The 20,015-nt window shown below is 35.2% G+C and overlaps 1 protein-coding gene and 1 long non-coding RNA gene across 8 annotated transcripts in view; one reads left to right on the top strand and one right to left on the bottom strand.

Annotated features, from left to right (window-relative positions):
• TENM1 (teneurin transmembrane protein 1) overlaps nucleotides 1-20,015 on the top strand; it is an 870,866-nt gene that overhangs the window by 463,526 nt on the left and 387,325 nt on the right. The gene's annotated exons all lie outside the window — the stretch shown is intronic.
• LOC108178741 (uncharacterized) overlaps nucleotides 1-20,015 on the bottom strand; it is an 86,984-nt gene that overhangs the window by 32,000 nt on the left and 34,969 nt on the right. The window contains exons 4-5 of one of the 2 annotated variants that reach the window (XR_016228309.1): nucleotides 6,664-6,743; nucleotides 1,479-4,989 (exon numbers count right to left, since the gene is read on the bottom strand). This is a non-coding gene — a long non-coding RNA (uncharacterized LOC108178741). Of the gene's footprint in view, nucleotides 1-1,478; nucleotides 4,990-6,663; nucleotides 6,744-20,015 lie in introns of those variants that run through there. The other variant, XR_016228310.1, reaches the window with a different exon arrangement.

Genomic DNA, 20,015 nt, shown 5'->3' with positions numbered 1-20,015 from the left:
GCACCTCAAAATACAAGGCCATAATGAATCTCAATTACACAGAAGTTTACCTATAAATAAATGCAATTGAGTATATGTGTGTGTGTGCGCGTATGGTATACAACTTAGAATTATAAGAAAAAAAAGATATAAGTGAAAAGACAGGAAAAGCAACCATAATTTCTGCAAGAAACTCAAAAGCAGTAGCCAATATTTAAATCCTTAAGGCTGTGAGTATATAATATTGAATATGTAAGCAGATTAATCACTCAGATGTTTCTTACTATCCAGCAGTTTCATATTTACATCCTTGATACAAATTCAATGATGATACAAATTAAAATATTGTATTTAATTTTTCACTTTTGGTTCAGATGTTTCACACAGGAGGTCAAAGTATTAGATTGTTCTGAAATATCTTGTATCTTGTGTGTTATGAATAATCCAACTTCATTACTGCCATGTGTTTCAGTAAACAAATAAAGAAAATGTGAGATTTTTATCTTTGTGGCATTTAGGGGAAAATAGCAAATGGGTACGGGGAAATATTTAAAACATCAGGGATTTGAAAATATATTTTCTTTTTTTAAAAAAGGGATATATTCGTTTATTTGAAAGGCAGAACGAGAGAGAGAGAGAGAGAGAGAGGGAGAGAGAGAGAGAGAAATATCTATCGTCTATCCACTAATTGACTTGTCAAATGCAACAGCCAGGTCCAGGCCAGGCCAAAGCCAGGAGATGGAAACTCCATCTGAGTTTCCCACATGATTGGCAGGGGCCCCAACAATTGGACCATCATCTACTCCTTCCTAGGATGCACTACCAGGAAGCTGGATCAGAAGCAGAGTAGACAGGACTCAGACCAGCACTCAGATATGGAACAGTAGCATAACACACAGAAGCTTAACCTGCTATGCCACAAAGCAGGACCAACTTATTTTTGTTAACAAATGTTACCAAATATTCATATGCTGTGCCAAAATGGTGGTGACCACTCTTGGCATCTGGAGATGTCTAAGATTTGGATAATAGCATCCTAAGCTTATTATTAGGTTGGAGGTTAGACATGTAAACATTCAGTGATCATATATGGGAGAAATATATGAAGAATTCAAACCAAGTATGAAAAACAATATTTATTTCCCAAATTCAAGTGTGAATGGTGATTCTCCTTAGCTTACCATATACTTTTTGAAAATAATTTGTGGCATAGATACACACAGGAGAACCCTCAAACAGATGGTGTCCTAATACATTTATGTATTAAAATATCTGTCAATTAAGTATTATCTTCCTCTACAATCACAGATTGTAATTTTATGTGCTATGAAGGCTAAATTGACGTTCACACTTCTCCAGCTGTGGTTCCCTGTTTTATCTATTGAGGAAGTTAATGCTGTGTTTTCAGTACAACAGTTTTAAAAATCCCTCAAAGGAATGATAGACACATTGGGACTACAAACTCTATTAGTTGAAACAGTGAGGAGAAAACCCTATAGGAATATAAATGGAACTTTAATGGTACCATATCAGAAAATATTAAATGACCCAACTATCCATAAAAAATGCTTATCTTCCAGCTTTTCTCTTTTTTCATAATACAGTGATGACAAAATGTAAAGGGAAAATTCAAACATTTAGACTATATCCCTAAACCACCATCTGAAGCTGTGGAATAATGAAAATACATTATTCTTTATTATGCACATAATCAGATAGTCATGTCAGCAATTTGATTAAGTGTTGATATGAACAGACCAAATCAGCCAGCTCTTTGGCCACTGTATGAACCACAGAATAATAAGCATTAACATAATTTTCTATACTAAAAATGAACATTTTAATATTCAAGCATTTAGAAGGGAACAATCAACATAGAAAAGAATGTAGATATATATGCAAATCAGTATATACATAATTAAATTTAAAAATTCTTATGGCCACACATAAAATTATTTTATATGCTTTTTCTTTGCCAAGGTACATTCAACCTAAATATATGTGAAAATAAGGTTGACAAAGTGTTACCCATTCTGAATAAGAGACAAAAGTAATATCAGTTAAAGTACAGTTTACAGTTTTGGCCTCTCAGAAAAAAAATATTTGTTCACATATACAACTGCTTTATTATGACTGAGGCACCAGGAATTTAAAGATGAATGTATAGACCTCACTGCACTGCCTAGTCAAGGAAACACACACAAAGAAATAATTATGATAGTGTCATTCATTGAATTAAACAAGCTGTTAATAAATTTCAGAGATAGTAGATATCCTTCTATTGATATGAATCAAATGTATGAATATCAGGGTGTTACCTATAGTCAATGTTTCCTACATTCCTCTGAATACATTTAAGTCAGGTAAAGATTTTTAAAGATTATTTTCTTATAAGGCATGATTAGCATTTTATCTCATAAGAACAGGAATAAAACTAGTTCCATCCCAATATAGAAATCTTAATTTTTAAAATATACTATTCAAGTAATACTCTTAAAAGTATTCAAACAATGAAATGATCCCAGAAAATTAATACTTAACTCAAGAATTGTCAGAAAATATATTTTTATCATCTACAATTATTTTTAATGCTAAAATCGATAGCATGAGAATTTCTACCATCATAAATTACTTTTGATTGAGCAACTTAATAATTTTCATATGTGTCATGGTATAGATCAGTGAGTTTCAAAAAATTTATTATCTTATTTTCCACAATTGGAAGTATAATTTACATGATAATACATAAAACTGAAACAAATTTCATAGAACAATTCATAACTGTACTAAATGTGATGCTGTATGATATATTCTTTTCTCTTTCATTTTTAAAATGCTAGCCAAAATTGGTTTCATAACTATCCATTGATCAAAGCCAGGTATTTGAAAAACACTGTTATAAATACAGGAGTTGAAAGAAAACTGCATTCAAAGTCAAAACAATACTGGATTAGAAATTGAAATATTTGGGTTCTCTTCCTGATTTCTTTCCCCTACTTACTATCTCTGTGACCTTGGTAAAGTAAGTTAACTTCTTCAGATTTTTATGTACAAAATGGAATGATGCTTTCTGTGTCTATCTAATAGATTCCAGTGTAAGGAGTAAACAAGATAATGTATTTCAAAGTGCTTTGCAAACCATAAAACACTATGTAAGTGTAAGGAGGTGATATCCATAAAATGAGACTATACTTCATTGTTATGTATTTCATGTGACTTTGGTGAACCTTTTAATCCTTCAGATTCATTCTTGAAAAATAATTTCCTTGAGACTATCTACTCATACTAAATATATATGAAAATAAGGTTGACAAAGTACTTCCCATTCTGAATAACAGACAACAGTAATATCAGTTCAAGTACAGTTTACAGTTTTGGCCTCTCAGAAAAGAGTCTGATACAGATCACCACCCCTTAAACTAAAAAGACACTTGTTAAAATAATGGGAGGAATGCATGGCTCTATATTACATAATTTGCTTATATGGCACATCTTTTTTGATACATAGTACTGCTGCTAAAGGTAGCCTTTGGCAAAGATATGTCATAAACACTTTTGCAGAACTCTAGTAAAAAGAAATCTGTAACAGTGAAGAGGGAGGCAGGCAAGCCATTCATTTGAGAAGGCAATGTTTAGTGAAATATTATTATGAACTACCTGCCAAGCTAAAAGTGACCTGAAATTCAATATTATTTAAAGATGAGTTGTGTGGTTTTCTCCATTCATTCTTTTAGCAAGCATGCATTGAGTATTGTGTGCCACACTATAAGTGCTAAAGGAGTCACTATTTTTCTAAGAGCTTTATCCTCTCTAGGGAAGGTTAAACAAGTATACAAATACAAAGCACAATACTAGGCCTTTTGGGTTGTGTGAAACTGAGAATCACTCAGACCAGCTCAGGTGATAAGGGTTTACTATAAACATACATGTCCAAAAGCTGAAAAGAAATCCAGCTATAGAAACTTCACTAGCAGAAATCTGTGAATCTTCAATCTAGGGTTGTGTTATTCATAAACATAGTGATTGGCCTTAAGGCTGCTCTTTTCTGTTTCTGTCTGTTGTCATCCTGTTACCACCTGGCTTCATGTATCTTAAGAGATTTGAGGGCACGATAGGAATACAGTGCTATTGGAGGTCAAGAGAAACATATTGCTTCTTTCTTTAGATTTCAAAGAATGCTTAATGAAAGGGACAGCATTGGTGTTGGGCCCGGGAGGAGTGGCATATGGACAAGACATGGGAGGAAAGGACATTCAAAGTAGGAAGTCAAGTAGAAATGTAAAGGCTCAGAGATGGAAAGCACTAACTGTGTCTGTTGAATGGCAAACACTGCAGTTTGGCTGAACCAAGAAGTATGGAAAGGGACACTGGGCCAACTCCATGCCTCTTTAACCACTCTTATTTTTTAAAGAAAAGCTTGTAAATTTAATGTAATAGACATTTTTCAAACATTTGGTAGTTTTGCAATGTAAGAAACATTTCAAACAAAGCATATCTCCAAAATGTCTCCCACTGGCCTTTGAGTTTATATTGCAGAAACTGGAACACATTTGTCACTTCATTAACAAGGTTATTTACTGAGGCATGATTCTAGGCAGTGTGTGGATTAATAAAGTAAGAAACTCCTGCCTTTAAAGAATTCACCATTTAGTTGAGAGATAAGACAAACAAGCACAAACACAATGTCAAGGTACCAAAAGCAGATACTTGTATACAACTGACACTAAGTACTTGCATAATCCCTAAACACTGAACACGGTTGCTACTACCCAATCTCCCTCTTTATTGCTCTTGTATCTTCATTCAGATTTCTTTTTCAAAGTATCTTTTTTATTTACTTATTTGAGAAGTAGAGTTACAGAGAAATAAAGAGACAGGGAACGAGCTCCTCCATCTGCAGGTTCACTCCCCAAATGGCCGCAATAGCCAGAGCTGGGCCAATCTGAAGCCTGGAGCCAGGAGCTTCTTCCGGGTCTCCCACATGGGTCAGGGGTCCTAGCACTTAGTGGCCTGAGAAAGCAGTGAAAGATGGTCTATCAGAGAGCTGGATTGGAGGAGGAGCAGCCAGGACATGAAGGAGCACCCATATGTGGTGCCAGCCCTGCAGGTGGAGGCTTGGCCTAGTACACCACAGCATTGCCCCCTATTCAGACTTCTTAATCCTCAATCTGCTCTACACTCCACAGCTGTACAAAGAGACACCAAATTAGTTTTCAAATTCAAATATCTAGTCCTGGGTTTAAAGGCCATCTACCTATCATTGTTCCCACCCTTTTACTCATTCTCCATTTCTACACCGTGCACTCCTCTCCAGAGAGACAAATTTGTCACTAGAAAATATTGTCCTTTGAACATCTGGAAATCTTACTAGAAAACAGAAACACAAGCAATGAATTACTGATACAATTTGATTGCCTTTGATAAAATAACATGGATAAAGGCTTAAAACATAAATTCCTTGATAAATGTTGGGCCAAATCTTAGCAAGTCCCTTCAAATAACGACTGTATGTAAAATAATCAAGATGGACCAGTGAAAGTCTTTTTTCCTCTTGCTATTCTCCAGGAAATAGAAAGTAACTAATAAAAGGTGATATGGTTACAATAGGATTCATAAGCTGTCTGCTCCAGGACAGAAAAGTATCTGTTTTTGAATTCCTTCTAGAAAGAGGAGGCTACATTCAAGAAGAATATTTCAATTTAATCCTAAATCCAAGAGCTATGTCTGTGCCCATTATCTGATTAAACTCCTGGCACTGCACAGATCACTTTGTAAAGCACACATATGAATGTCTCTAGTAAAGAAAAAAAATGGAGATCTGTCCTTCCATGGAATCTAGAATATTTGTAGAATGTGCATGGACTAATGATGTAACAGTTATTCATGGCAGTGCTACTGAGAATAGCAGTTGGGCTCCTGGGGAGACAGAGAACCTCATGTCTCACCATTTCTTTTCATTGACTCCAAGAATTTCAAAGACGTGTGTGTGTGCGTGCATGATAGCAGAATTTAGCTGTGCTCTGTATTTTGAAGATTTAAGAAGCCTTTTTTCCTGATGAACTTCCTTTTAGAATCTTGGATTAAGAATATTTACAGGGTAGGAAAACAAGATAATACTAGTTCATATAAGACATTATAATAGATTCATGGTGGAAAATAATTTGCAGCAGTACAATATTTCTGAAATGAATGAAGTTGGTACCTGCTAAACATGACTGCATCTAGGATCATGTAATATGCTATAATCGTACACACGACAGTCCCCTATGCCTAAGCCCCTGTCCCACAATGCTCGAGATTTTGAGAAAAGTGAAATTTACTTTCTCCATTATAGCTTGAGTAAATAATATGCCTGACACTAAGCAACCTTTAAATGCTTGTTTAAAGAATTAAATAACCCAGTCTGGGGTAGGAAAGGTATTAAACCAGCACTCACATGTCCATCATTTTTGTTGCCTCTCTTTATTCCCTTATTTACTTCTGCTGCCTTGCCATTCCAACATGGCATTCCCCAAGTCACCGAGGTACCCTACTCCGTTTCAGTCAAGGCATCTCCCTTCCCTCTATATCACTCAACTTTTCTGTGGAACTGTGGAGAATAGTCTGATCTCTTTCCTTTTCACCCCCACCCCTCCCCACTGTTTGCTATTCCCAGCTCGTTCATTCAGTTGTGTATGTACTTACCTCCCCCCAGGTCAGTTGTATGACCTTCTTTTTTGATGACCACCAATTGTTTCTTGTGTTTTTTTTTCAGGCAGATAGATCTGTTAGACAGGGGAGGAAGGATGGAATGACAGCTCAATTTCTATGATCTTTGGAATAAGGTTAGTCAGTAAAGAGTGCACCATGACATACCTTGTTCTAGCTCCAATGTATAGTGTATTTTCTGAAAGGCATATAATGCTGACCATTGGAAATAAAAGTAGAAAGCAATTATGAACCTACCAGAAAGGCATGCTTATCTCAGATACCACTGCTGGTTGACCATGTGATCTTGGGCAAACAACATAAATATTCCATGACTCATTTTCCTCATATATTTAAATGAATTTATTTATTGCACTAGTAACTTTATAATCACAATAACTTACCACATCTTATAATGAGAATGATGATGGGAATGATATATAAATGAAATGATATTTGCACCTTTCCCTGTGTCAGGGAACTGAGAGTAATTAAATACAGTAGAAAACCATTTATTCAGAATGTCTGAAACCTGATCTGTTCTGGATTAATTATATTAGAATTTAGATATCTTAATTCCAAACGAGCATAACAATTTTTAAAGGCATGTTAGCCCATAAATTATGTTATGTGCTGTGGGATGCAAAGTATCATAAGAAATGTTTTAAAATCGTCTGTGTCTTAAAAAGTATGATACATAATATGGAATGTAAAGTAGGATAGAAAATAAACAAGCTTTTAAAACATGAGTCCTGGAAAATGTTGTTTTTAGTGTTAATACATCATATAGGTTGGTTAGTGCTATATAGTGAATTGGAAATGGGGCCTTTGGAGAATAACTAAGTCTAGATGAGGCCACCAGGGCAGAACCTTCATGATGGGATTAGTGCCCTTATAAGATGAGATATACTGTAAGAACATGGTAAGAAGGTTACTATCTGCAAGCTAAAAATTGAGCCCACACCAGAAACTGATTATACTGGCACTTTGAACTTGGAGGTAGAGCCCTAGACTGTAAGAAAATAAACTTCAGTTGTTTAAGCCACCCAGACTATGGTATTGTGTTATGGCAATCTGAATCAAGACAATTGCCTCTTTATCATTTTATTTATTTAAATATCTAGGATATACCTCCACTTTTTGATGGCTAATAAGCACATATGTTTTACTTTTGTCACAATTTGCTACAGCCCAAATTTTCCAAGGAAAATAACTTATTTTCTCTTTCCATTGAATTAATGAATAGGCTATATAATGTACTCATATGATTACACAATCCAATCTATTAAAATTGCTCTTACCTATTAAACATAAATGATTAAAAATACCAAAATCCTTGTTACTAGCAAGAGCCATGTTGATCATGTAATCATCTGTTATAATTTGTCTACCTCAGCCATAATGCTTGCGTTTGTCCACTGTGCTATAACTGAACCACAGTATCACACCATTATCAGGTGATTAAAGTAAAATAGATTTTTCAGTTAATGAAGAAATGATATATAATTTTCATTGTGGTTAAAAAAGTAAAATTTACCATCTTAACCAATATTTAAGTATACAGTACAGGGTACTTTTAACATTCCATTGAAAAGCAGAATTAAAAGAATAAGTTTCTTTTGGAGAAAAACAACTGCTAAAAATATGCATAGTTTTTTCATAATATGCATCTCCACATATTATGAAAAAATGTTTATCAAAATAAACTCATATTTTAGTTCTATTTAGCCACAAACTTTTATGAAGTACTCTCATACAGTAATGTTAGCTATGTATACCTTGTTCTACAACACATGTCTTGAATATTTTAATCATACAGATCTGAAAATTTATACCCATTGAACAATTCCCCTTTCTCCCTATACCTAACCCCTGGAAGCCACCATGCACTTTTCTGTTTCTATGAGTTTGATTAATTTATTCATGTTAGTGGTATTAGGTAGCATTTGTTCTCTGTCTTGCTTTTGTCACACAGCATAAGATCCTCTAGGATCATTAATGTTGGAAATTGCAGGATTTCCTTTTTATTTTTTGTTAAGGATTTATTTATTTGAAAGGCAAAGTTACAGAGAGGCAGAGAGAGAGAGAGAAAAAACTTCCATCTGCTGGTTCACTCCCCAAATGATCTCAACGGCTGGAGCTGGACTGATCTGAAGCTAGGAGCCAGGAGCTGCTTCTGGGTCTCCCACATGGGCACAGGGGCTCCAGCACTTGGGCCATAGCAGAAAGCTGGATTGAAAGTGGAGCAGCTGGGTCTCAAACCGGTGCCCATATGGGATGCAACCACTGTAGGCAGCAGCAGCTTTATCCACTATGCCACTACACTGGCCCCAACGTCCTTCTTTTTAAGGGTGAATAATATTCTATTGTGTTTATATACCACATTTTCTTTATCCTTCCATCTGGTAGACATTTAGGTTGCTTCCACCTCTTGGCTGTTGTGATTAGTGCAGTGAATATGGGTGTACAAATATCTCTTTGAGATTATGTTTTCAGCTATTTTTGACTTGTGTCCTGAAATGGAATTGCTGGTCATATGGAATTTCTATTTTTAATTTTTGGAGGAACCTCCATACTGTTTTCCATAGAAGCTGTACCATTTTGTATTTTCACCAACAGTGCACAAGTGCTCTAATTTCTCCACATTCTCACCAGTACTAATTGTTTTTTTTTCCATTTTTTTAAGTTTTTAATAGGTTCAATACAGTTCAGAGATATAGTAATGAGAAAATAATATTTCTTTCTTCCTCCCTTCCTCTTCTTCCCACCCTCCCTGCCTCTCTCTTTCCCTCTTCTCCCCTTCATCTCTGAAATAACATCTTTAATTTACATTGTAGTCAAGGGCTTAATGCTCCAGTAAATAAAGAATGTAACAAATAAAAGGCAAAAATATACTAGTTTAGCAGAAATGTAGCTATCCTAAAGGATATGAGGTGATATTACAATGTGGTTTTGATTTACATCCCCTGATGATTTGTGATTCTCAGCACCTTTTCATACACCACTATTTGTATATATTCATTGGAAAACATTTAGGTTATTTGTATATTTGCTCTTGAGTTGTATGAGTTCCTTATATATTCTCGATATTAACCCCTTTCCAGATATATAGTTTATAATGATTTCTGCCATTCAATAGGTTGCCTTTTTATTCTATTGATTATTTTCTTGCTGTACAAGTAAACAATCATTATGTCATTTTGGAAAAATTATGTTCAGTTTATTCTCATTACATTTGTATGTAAACAAATTTCTGTTATAATATGTATGTCATTTGAATTTTTTTTACATTTTCTTTTCTTTCAAATGGGGTACCACACAGATTGATTGCATTAGCATGTAGTGTTGTGACAGATATAGCAATATATGTATAACAAATTACACAAATATGTAAAATATAAAATAACATGGGATTCATATTTTTAAAGCCAGGTATAATATTCTCATGACTTTTAGGCTTTAAAATTTAATATATTCATAAAGCAGTATACTCTGGATTTGTGTAATATAGCCAATAATTAGAGCTATTTTGCTGAGTGACATATGTAGTGGTACGATTTCCAGAGTTGCTTTTTGAATAATCATAATCCTAAACCATCTTCATAATTATCCATTGTTGTAATTCTAACATGTATTTAGGGAAAGAAAAATCTCTACATGTGATGCATAGTTAATGAAAATCCGTTTTATTTTAATAGCATTTATTTGAAACCAATCTGCCACTCTGCATAAGTAGAAAGATGGTCATTGTGAATGCCAGTTACTGTATAAAATAAGAATTTTTAGCAATACTATTTCATTAGTAAGTATAGTTTGACTTAAATAGCATAAGTAACTTGCTCAGTTGTCTTTTTAAAGCAAGCTCATTAAGTAATCTCTTCCGATATTTTCAAGACCAACTCAGGATAAAACAACACATCAAATTAAGTTACAGACTGTTACTATGAATCATATAAATTGCAGAAGTTCTATTAAAATGAGGATATTTGCTACTGAGAATTCAAAGGAAGTAGTTAATGATACCATATAAGCATAATTAATTGAGTTTGCAAATAAAGCAACCCATTATATAGATTTCATTATAACTTATTACATGGCTAATTCAAACTCAACATTCATCTTCGTTTGTTGCAATAGAGATGAATGACAAGTGTGGCATGAGCATAATTGGTGTGGTTTGCTTTGAAGTGCAGAGGAATAGCTGAGTGGCATTAAATGGAGGTAATCAATGCTATGGCACCCAAGACCTTGGATTGGGTTGCTCATTTCTCTGAGTCTCATATTCTCCAGCTCTAAAATGTGTATACTGTTTGACTTTAAAACACTGTGTTTTACTCTAAGAAGCAGAAATTATTCATATCCTCAGAAGTCTTTTAATGTCTTAGATTCTTAATAACATGTTTTTTCAAATAATCAGGCTTTACAGCATATTAGTTAAATGAGCAAGAAGATACAATAAGAGAGGACAGAAAGCCAAAAATAACAACACTACGAAAAGTAATAATTTAAACTGGTGTTATCTCCACAGTGAGTTTGTGTAGATTAATGTTGTGTTTTCATGGCGATACAATTGATTAAAACTTCCTTAGGTCAGGGAGAACATATGGTATTTGTCCCTTTGGGACTGGCTTATTTCACTCAGCATGATGTGTTCCAGATTCCTCCATTTTGTTGCAAATGACTGGATTTCGTTGTTTCTTACTGCGGTATAGTATTCTAAAGAGTACATATCCCATAATTTCTTTATCCATATGTTTATACCATATGTTTATACCATATGTTCTCCCTGATCGGTGACGACTGACTGAACACCAAGAGGGAAACCTGTTGGAGTGAGGTGGACACTATGGGAAACGGTGGCTTGATCAGCATAGCCCTGACTGTTAATGAACAACTTAATACATTATCCCTCTTAGTAGTTTTTTTATCTGTTCTACTTAATATGACTGGTTTAGATCTGTAATTGATGCACAGTTATTCTTAAGTGTTGAAAATTAACTGAAATGTGATCCCTGTTGAACATGGTGGTGGGAATGGGAGAGGGAAGAGATGTATAATTTGGGACATGCTCAGGCTGACTTGCCCCAAGTGGTGGAGTTGGAAGCATACCAGGGGATTCCAATTCAATCCCATCGAGGTGGCATGTACCAATGCCATCTCACTGTTCCAGGTGATCAGTTTCAGTTCACAGTTGGTCATGGTGGAGGGACTGGGAGTCAAAGGGAGCACATAGACAAGTCTAGTACCTGCTAACGCTAACCGATGGAGTAAATAAAGGGGAGAGTGATCCAACATGGGAAGTGAGATACTCAGCAGACTCATAGAATGGCAGATGTCCTAAATAGCACTCTGGCCTCAGAATCAGCCCTAAAGGCATTCGGAGCTGGCTGAAAAGCTCATGAGAGTATTTCAGGCATGGAAAGCCAAGACACTCTGGCAAAAGATCTCTGCGAGTGAGATCCCAGTGGAAAGAACAGGTCATCAAAGAAGGAGGTACCTTTCTCTGAAGGGAGGAGAGAACCTCCACTTTGACTATGACCTTGTCTATACAAGATAAGAGTCGGAGAACTCAGAGGGCTTCCATAGCCTTGGAAACTCATGACTGGAGCAGAGGGAGATTACTGATGCCATAGACAGGAGTGTCAATTGGTAAAGTCAACAACAGGAGTCACTGTGCACTTACTCCTCATGTAGGATCTCTATCCTTAATGTGCTGTACATTGAGATTTAATGCTATAATGAGTACTCAAACAATATATTTCACTTTGTGTTTCTATGTGGGTGCAAACTGTTGAAATCCTTACTTAATGCATACTAAACTGATCCTCTGTAAAAAAAAAAAAAAGAAATTATCAATTCCCAACTTGACTCTCACTGGGATTAAACATGACAATAGGTCTGCTCTGATTTCATCATCATTTAAAAAAAATCATCTATTATTTTTCACTTTATGTTTCTGTGTGGGAGCAAACTGTTGAAATCCATACTTGATGTATACTAAGCTGATCTTCTGTATATTAAGATAATCGAAAATGAATCTTGATGTGAATGGAAGGGGAGAGGGAGTGGGAAAGGGGAGGGTTGTGGGTGGGAGGGACGGTATGGGGGGGAAGCCATTGTAATCCATAAGTCGTACTTTGGAAATTTATATGCATTAAATAAAAGTTTAAAAAAAAAAAACTTCCTTACGTCAATTATTTCATCCGGCTTATAAAACATCCTTATAATTTTATTCTGTCTCTTCTCCAAAAATAATTAGCCCCAAATTTTAATGGCATACCCACAGCCATAACCTCCATGACGATAAGACACTGTGTAAATGACTACAGTCAAAAGCTAGGGGAAAATCTTAACATCTGAGTTGCCTTACATACATCTTTCCCTCTGAGCTGCTCTTCCCAAGAGATGGGACATGTTTTCCATGTTTCTTACTTTACAGATACATATGTAAACAGTCAATGAAGAAAGTAATAGTAATAGCAGCAATAATGAAAAATGGGACTATATGTCAGTTTTCATTGAATTCTTTGAAAGAAAATTGGTTTCCTGGTCTAAATCCATAGTGGTAACAATGGAAATGATAATTATATTGATAAGTGACATTAACTGAGTTTGCCACATGTACCAGGCACTATGATAAGTACTTGGTATACAGTCCTGGTTGGATGCCTATACTCTTTACATATACTGTAGACTATTGTTAATATGTAATGCTTTAATAAATATATTTGCATATACTGTCAGGTATGTCATATGTCTAAAATCAGGTTGATATACAGTTACAAAATTGATCAGATATCATGAACTTATAATGTTGATGACAGTCTTGATAACAGTAGGGTAAAATTCCTATTTACTTGCTGTAAAAGCTATCTCTATGGAATATTACACATCTAAGTAATAGTTTATTGGGTGATTTTTTTATGTACTATTTTTAAATGTCTCTGACCATTTCTGACACTTTAACAAGCTATCCACAGCTCTTTCCCTCATGAGGTTTGATGTACTTTGAGGGAATTCTTTGAAAGGCAATTTTGCTTGCAGCTTGGTCCTGTGAATAAAGCATCAGATGATATTTGTGAACATCTTTGAGAGATGCAGATGAAAGATGCTTCCTAAATACAAAGCACTAATGTTGTATTCATGGAGATGGTTTTTTTTCTTCACATCCTTTGCTCCGCTAAGTCTGGAGGTGTTATTGTAATAGGTACTTTAGAAATGCATGTATGTATACCTCCAATCATTTAGTATAGGAAAAAAATGCAAGCAAACACATTCAGAGTACTTAAATAAAACTCATGAAATAGAGACTTTAGCTGAAATAAAAGGGACTGAGGAACATAATAAGAAAGCTAATCAATAAAGACTGCTTGGTGTGGCTTGGAGGAAGAGTAAAGGATAAGAGTCAACCATTCTGAATATTGACTCATGACTTCAATAATAGGTTCTTAGCAGTGTTGGAAAAAAAAGAAAGCCGTGAAAACTGTAAAATGTTTTCAACTATAATGGAGAACTCTTAAAATAATAATGTAGCTTGGCATTAAACAGGTTTTCTATAAAGTTACTTATTAGATGGTTCCTGAATTGTCTAGATTTTTTGAGTTCAATAAGTGATCATTCATTTAATTATATTTTAGTACATACTATGTACCAAACACTACTGTTTTATATAAATATGTGTGTATGTGTGTGTGTATAAAACCTCATGTAATTTTCAAAAAAATATAAATATTAGTAAATGACAGTGCTGTGATTTAAACTCACATTGGTCTGATTCTAATATATGTAACAACCACTGTGTCATTCGAAAATGTCACAAAATGCTAGTTTACACAATTTATATCCAGATGATATCTTTAAGGAAGCAAGTTAGTAGCAGAAAAAATATAGCTGATTAACCCCATTAAACAAGTGACACCTAGAAACATTCCCTCTTTGTCTTCTACTTCTGAATACAAAGTGGTCCATAGCTGATTAGGTTAATTCCTCCTTTCCTTTGCTTCCTAATTTCCTTTGAAATTTATAAGCAGTAATAACATATTAGTAAGACATGATTCCTGGTCTAAAGAGAAGTATGCAGTACTTTAGTAGAACATCACACTTGACCTTTTTATTTCCTGTATATTTGTATACCTTGATATTCAATAGAAATTTTCTGACTACTTCTAGAAGGCTCTGTGCCAGACAATGGTTAGATCTACCCATTGAAACCCCTAAGTAGGAATGAATGGGCTCTCTCTCTCTCTCTCTCTCTCCTCTCTCTCCTCTCTCTCCTCTCTCTTGTCTCCCTCATTTCCCTCCTCTCCCTCCTCCCTCCTCCCTCCTCCCTCCTCCCTCCTCTCTCCTCTCTCCTCTCTCCTCTCTCTCCTCTGTGTTGCTCTGCCTTTCAAATAAATAAATATATATTTTTATTTTAAAAAGATAAAGGAACTGGACATTAAGCCTAGTGATCATGACTTCCTGAGGAACAAAAATATCCTTTACATAAGCAGTTTCCAAATGTTAATGAGGCTGGGAGTATAAAAGACAGCAATCCCATAACACTGTGTCCTTTAGCACTGAAGGAGCGACATCTCACTGTTAGGGCTACCAAGATCACCAAATGAGGACTTGTCTTCATGAAGTACAAAGAAGACAGAATGATGCTGTGTACACATGCCTGTGTCCTACTTTCATTTCTATCCTTTTTAGTGCTTTTTTGCCATTCTGGAGAAGCAGAAGCAAACTTGAATCAAATCCAGGGTGCCCTCATACCCTGTAATCTGGGCTGGTGCAAACTCCCAGTATTAATACACAGGAAGGTACTCCTGTGCATTTAATCACTGATTCCAGGCACTACAAAAGATCTCTTTGAGTAGCTGCTTCACACAAACAATGTGTTTAGTTCTTCTGTCCTGAATGTCATCTGTATTTATTACTACAGTCTCATATATTCATAGTTACCTAAACAGATTTTTTTTCTATTTATGAAGGCATTCTTATACTTGAGATGAGTTCCTTTTTTATATTTCCTGAGGCAAGTGCACATTGTATAACCTCAATGGGGGTAAGGGGTTGAGTGAATTCACTATTCTTCACTCTAATATCTTATTAGTAGATTCTATTAATTTGTTTATTTTGATGGACATTTCAATCAACTAACAAATATATCTATGTCAATATATCAGTATATTTCCTAATTGAGCTTTCTCATGACTTCATTAGCCATCTTTGAGTTAATGAAGTCTCAAGTGCAGTCTATATGTAGTTTGAGGCTACATGTGAACAGACATCATTACAAAAGAATTTATCAAGTAAGTTTTTGTATTCTGGGTGATGTTCATGCAAAATGCTGTAGTTTGGTTTGGGGAGCCATAAAGACCAGTTAAATTGGAGGGAGTCCAGGGAGATAAGTAGTTATGTAATTGAGGAAATGAATCAGATTCTGAAAGAAAAATAAGTTAAATATTCATTGCTTAGCATAAGCCAAGTTTATAAGGTAGGCTTAGTAGTAGATCCTAATGTTAGCACCTCCCCAAAATAATAGTACTCTCTCCAAAAAATACCATGTAAAAAACAAGAAAATGAAAATTTGTATTAATGAAAGAATCAAACAATGAACATTTCAGGCAGAAAACTTTTACTATACAGGCTGTGCCCACACAATGCCAAAACAACTGGTAGGAATCGGAAGAATTCACACAAGTGCATTATTTGGCATGATTAAACAGTCTCCCACCATAATTCCTTTATTTTCTTATAAAATAAAACTTGATTGACTCCAAGTTTTAAAAACTTTGGATTGACTTTAATTAATTAAATCTGCAAATAAGCAAAATAATAAACTTGTATTGAATAAACTGAAGGGCTGCTTGGGGAAGATATACATACCAGGGGATTCCAATTCAATCCCATCAAGGTGGCATGTACCAATGCCATCTCACTAGTCCAAGTGATCAATTTCCGTTCACAATTGATCATAATGATGGGACTGAGAGCCAAAGGGATCACATAAACAAGACTAGTGTCTGCAAATACTAACTGATAGAATAAAAAAGGGAGAGAACGATCCAACATGGGAAGCGCGATACACAGCAGACTCATAGAATGGCAGATGTCCTAAATAGCACTCTGGCCTCAGAGTCAGCCCTTAAGGCATGCGGATCTGGCTGAAAAGCCCATGAGAGTATTTCAGGCATGGAAAGCCAAGACACTCTGGGGAAAAAAAAAATGACCTAAATGAAAGATCTCCATGAGTGAGATCCCAGTGGAAAGAACGGGTCATCAAAGAAGGAGGTACCTTTCTCTGAAGGGAGGAGAGAACTTCCACTTTGCCCATGGCCTTGTCTAAATATGATCAGAGTCGGTGAACTCAGGGGGCTTCCATAGCCTTGGCAACTCATGACAAGAGCCTAGGGTGATTACTGATGCCATAAACAAGAGTGTCAATTTGTTAAGTCAACAACAGGAGTCACTGTGCACTTACTCCTCATGTAGGATCTTTGTCCTTAATGTGCTGTACATTGTGATTTAATGCTATAACTAGTACTCAAACAGTATTGTTCACTTTGTGTTTCTATGTGGGTGCAGACTGTTGAAATCTTTACTTAATGTATGCTAAACTGATCTTCTGTATATAAAGAGAATTGAAAATGGATCTTGATGTGAATGGAAGGGGAGAGGGAGCAGGAAAGGGGAGGGTTGTCGGTGGGAGAGAAGTTATGGGGGGAAGCCATTGTAATCCATAAGCTGTACTTTGGAAATTTATATTCATTAAATAAAAGTTAAAAAAATTATTTTTTTAAATGCTATTCTTTTCCTCACTGAATTACCTTTGCATCTTTGTAAAAAATCAATTGTCTATATATAACTGCTCTATGATAATATATACAAAATTTGTGTAGTGATCTTTTACCTTGAAACCTCAATAAATTCATTTATTAGTTCAAAAAAAAAAGATGATGATTCAGGCCCAGATCCTGACATAAGACAAGCACATGCATAGATTAAGTGCAGGACACGAAATAAAACTTCTGTCTCCTCTTAAAGAACTGTTACTTCCTGCAGAATCATCTTAAAGGGCTCTCCCAGTAACCCAAAAGGTGTAGGAAAAAGACTGGTGACAGCCAGTAGTGTTCTACTAGCAGACATCTTAGATCACAATTTTCATTTTCCAACCACAACATATTTGAATAATGTATACATATGTAAAATGCTACCATATAATACAAGAAATATTTTTCAATCTTCTCCAATTTCTTTTTGGGGGAAATGGAGATAAAATTTATCATGTCCATGGTATGTTTAGAATCATTTCACAAGCATCTTGATATGGGAACCAACCAATGATTTATAAGGTCAGGGTTGTGCCTACCCCATTCCTGTGACTAGCTATAAGCCTACCTCTTTTTTTCCCATCCAGGAAAGCACGTTCAAATGCATCTTGGTGAGAGTGACATTATGTTGAATCCACTATCATCTAATCTCTTTAAAATGAATCATTTGTGAACTTTAGTCCTTTGTTGTAGTAACAAGTGATCACAAAACATTCGCATGTTTCAGTTATATAGCTGAAATTGCTGATGGGTGAAAATATGAGTGATATTTGAGAATCCTCTGGGTCCTGTGAATACTGCTGCGTAAGTATCTCCTCTTCTCCTTGTCCCAGGTGGGGGCTATGTACATGTTCAACCCCCAAGTGAGAATACCAGGTACTAGTACTCCCCATGAAGTATCTACAGATCCCCTTTGTTCCTAAAGTAGTGCTGGCAGGGAGGAACTTAAGAGAATAGGGGATTTTTAAGATACCGTTCTCACCAAATTGGCAAGCAGTGGTGGTTAGATCATAATATTAACAATCAGAACTTTTTTTAAGGCTTTGTTTGAAAAGTCTGAACATGGGTTATACCTTCCCCCAGGAATCCCTATTCTCCATACTTTGTTTTTATCCTCTAGGACTTTTTGTTTTCTGTTACTCTTAATATAATATGTCCTCCTTATTTAACATCTGGAAATTTGAAAAATGTTTTCCTTAGAACTTAAGAAACAGTCAATGTTTTCTTGATTTGTGTTTCAAACATTCGGAGTTCCATTTTCTTAAAATTTCTGAAAATTATTTTCATCCATTGATTTTTGAACAAATATGAGGTGAGTAGGGCCAGCATACTGGTACAGCAGGTGATGCCATGGCTTGCAATGCCAGCATCCTATATCAGAGCACCAGTTTCAACTCCCAGCTACTCTGTTTCTTGTCCAGCATCTGATAATGTGCCTGGGAAGGCAGCCATAGATAGTCCAATGACTTGGGCATCTGCTGTCCATGTGGGAGATCAGGATGGAGTTCCTGCCTCCTGGCTTTGGCCCGGCCCATACCAGGCTGTTGTGGCCATTTGGGGAGTGAGCCAGTAGATGGAAGATATTCTCTCTCTCTCCCTTCCTCTCTCTTTCCTCCCAGCACCCATTGCTCTGCCTTTAATATAAAATAAATAAATCACTAAAAATGGGGTGACTATAACAGTGTAATGAAAATGAAGCCCTGAAAATGAAAATTTTATAAAATTCCAGAATATCTATTATTAGCTAAGTTATTAAATGATTCACTGTCAATTAATTCATAACCCTCCATTACCTACTTGTAAATAAATAATGAAGTTGGGACTGCAAATAACTGTAATACCTACATATGACTTTAGTTTGAATGTAAACTAAATGTGAAACTTCTAAGGATCATTACTTTTTTATATTTTCTTTTTGATATACTTCACTGGCTAATAATGGAAGCAACAGCATCATTGTCGGCATAAGATAAAACAGGGCAATTATCTATGTCATGTCTCATGGTACATAAAGGATAATAGACTTTCCTATAAGACTATATGAAAAGGCTTTGACCAAGCACTAATTTTAATTAATACTATATATTCATATTTAAATATTGAGTTATAGTTAGGAGAAAGAATTGTACAGTAGGGTGATTATTGATAATGCATGTTTAAGAAGGTAGAAGAAAGGATTTTGAAGGTTTTTACCATGAAGAAATTATTAATGTTTGAGAATATAGTTATGTTTACCCTGATTTAGACATCGCACAATGTATACATGTATTGAAACATCACATCGTACTCCATAAATATGTATAACATTTTAACTCAAATAAAAATGGAAAGCAAAAAAACGGTAAAATTCACAATTGTACTGTAAAATAGAGCTCTACCATTTTTACTTGGGAAATGATAATTTTCTAAGGTAACAAATGTATTAGCTTCATTTTTCTTTTATTTTTGATGTCTACCTACTCTGAAAATGTAAGCCATGATGTATCCACCCTATATTTTCACAAGCAAGAAAATTCGGTCGTTTGAGCACTTGCT

The sequence above is a fragment of the Oryctolagus cuniculus genome, chromosome X, assembly GCF_051225735.1.
Source record: "Oryctolagus cuniculus isolate XC-2025 breed Fujian yellow rabbit chromosome X, ASM5122573v1, whole genome shotgun sequence".
In the NCBI taxonomy this organism is placed as follows: Eukaryota; Metazoa; Chordata; class Mammalia; order Lagomorpha; family Leporidae; genus Oryctolagus; species Oryctolagus cuniculus.
The sequence above is the reverse complement of the archived record's forward strand: the minus strand, read 5'-3'. Positions and strand labels throughout refer to the sequence as shown.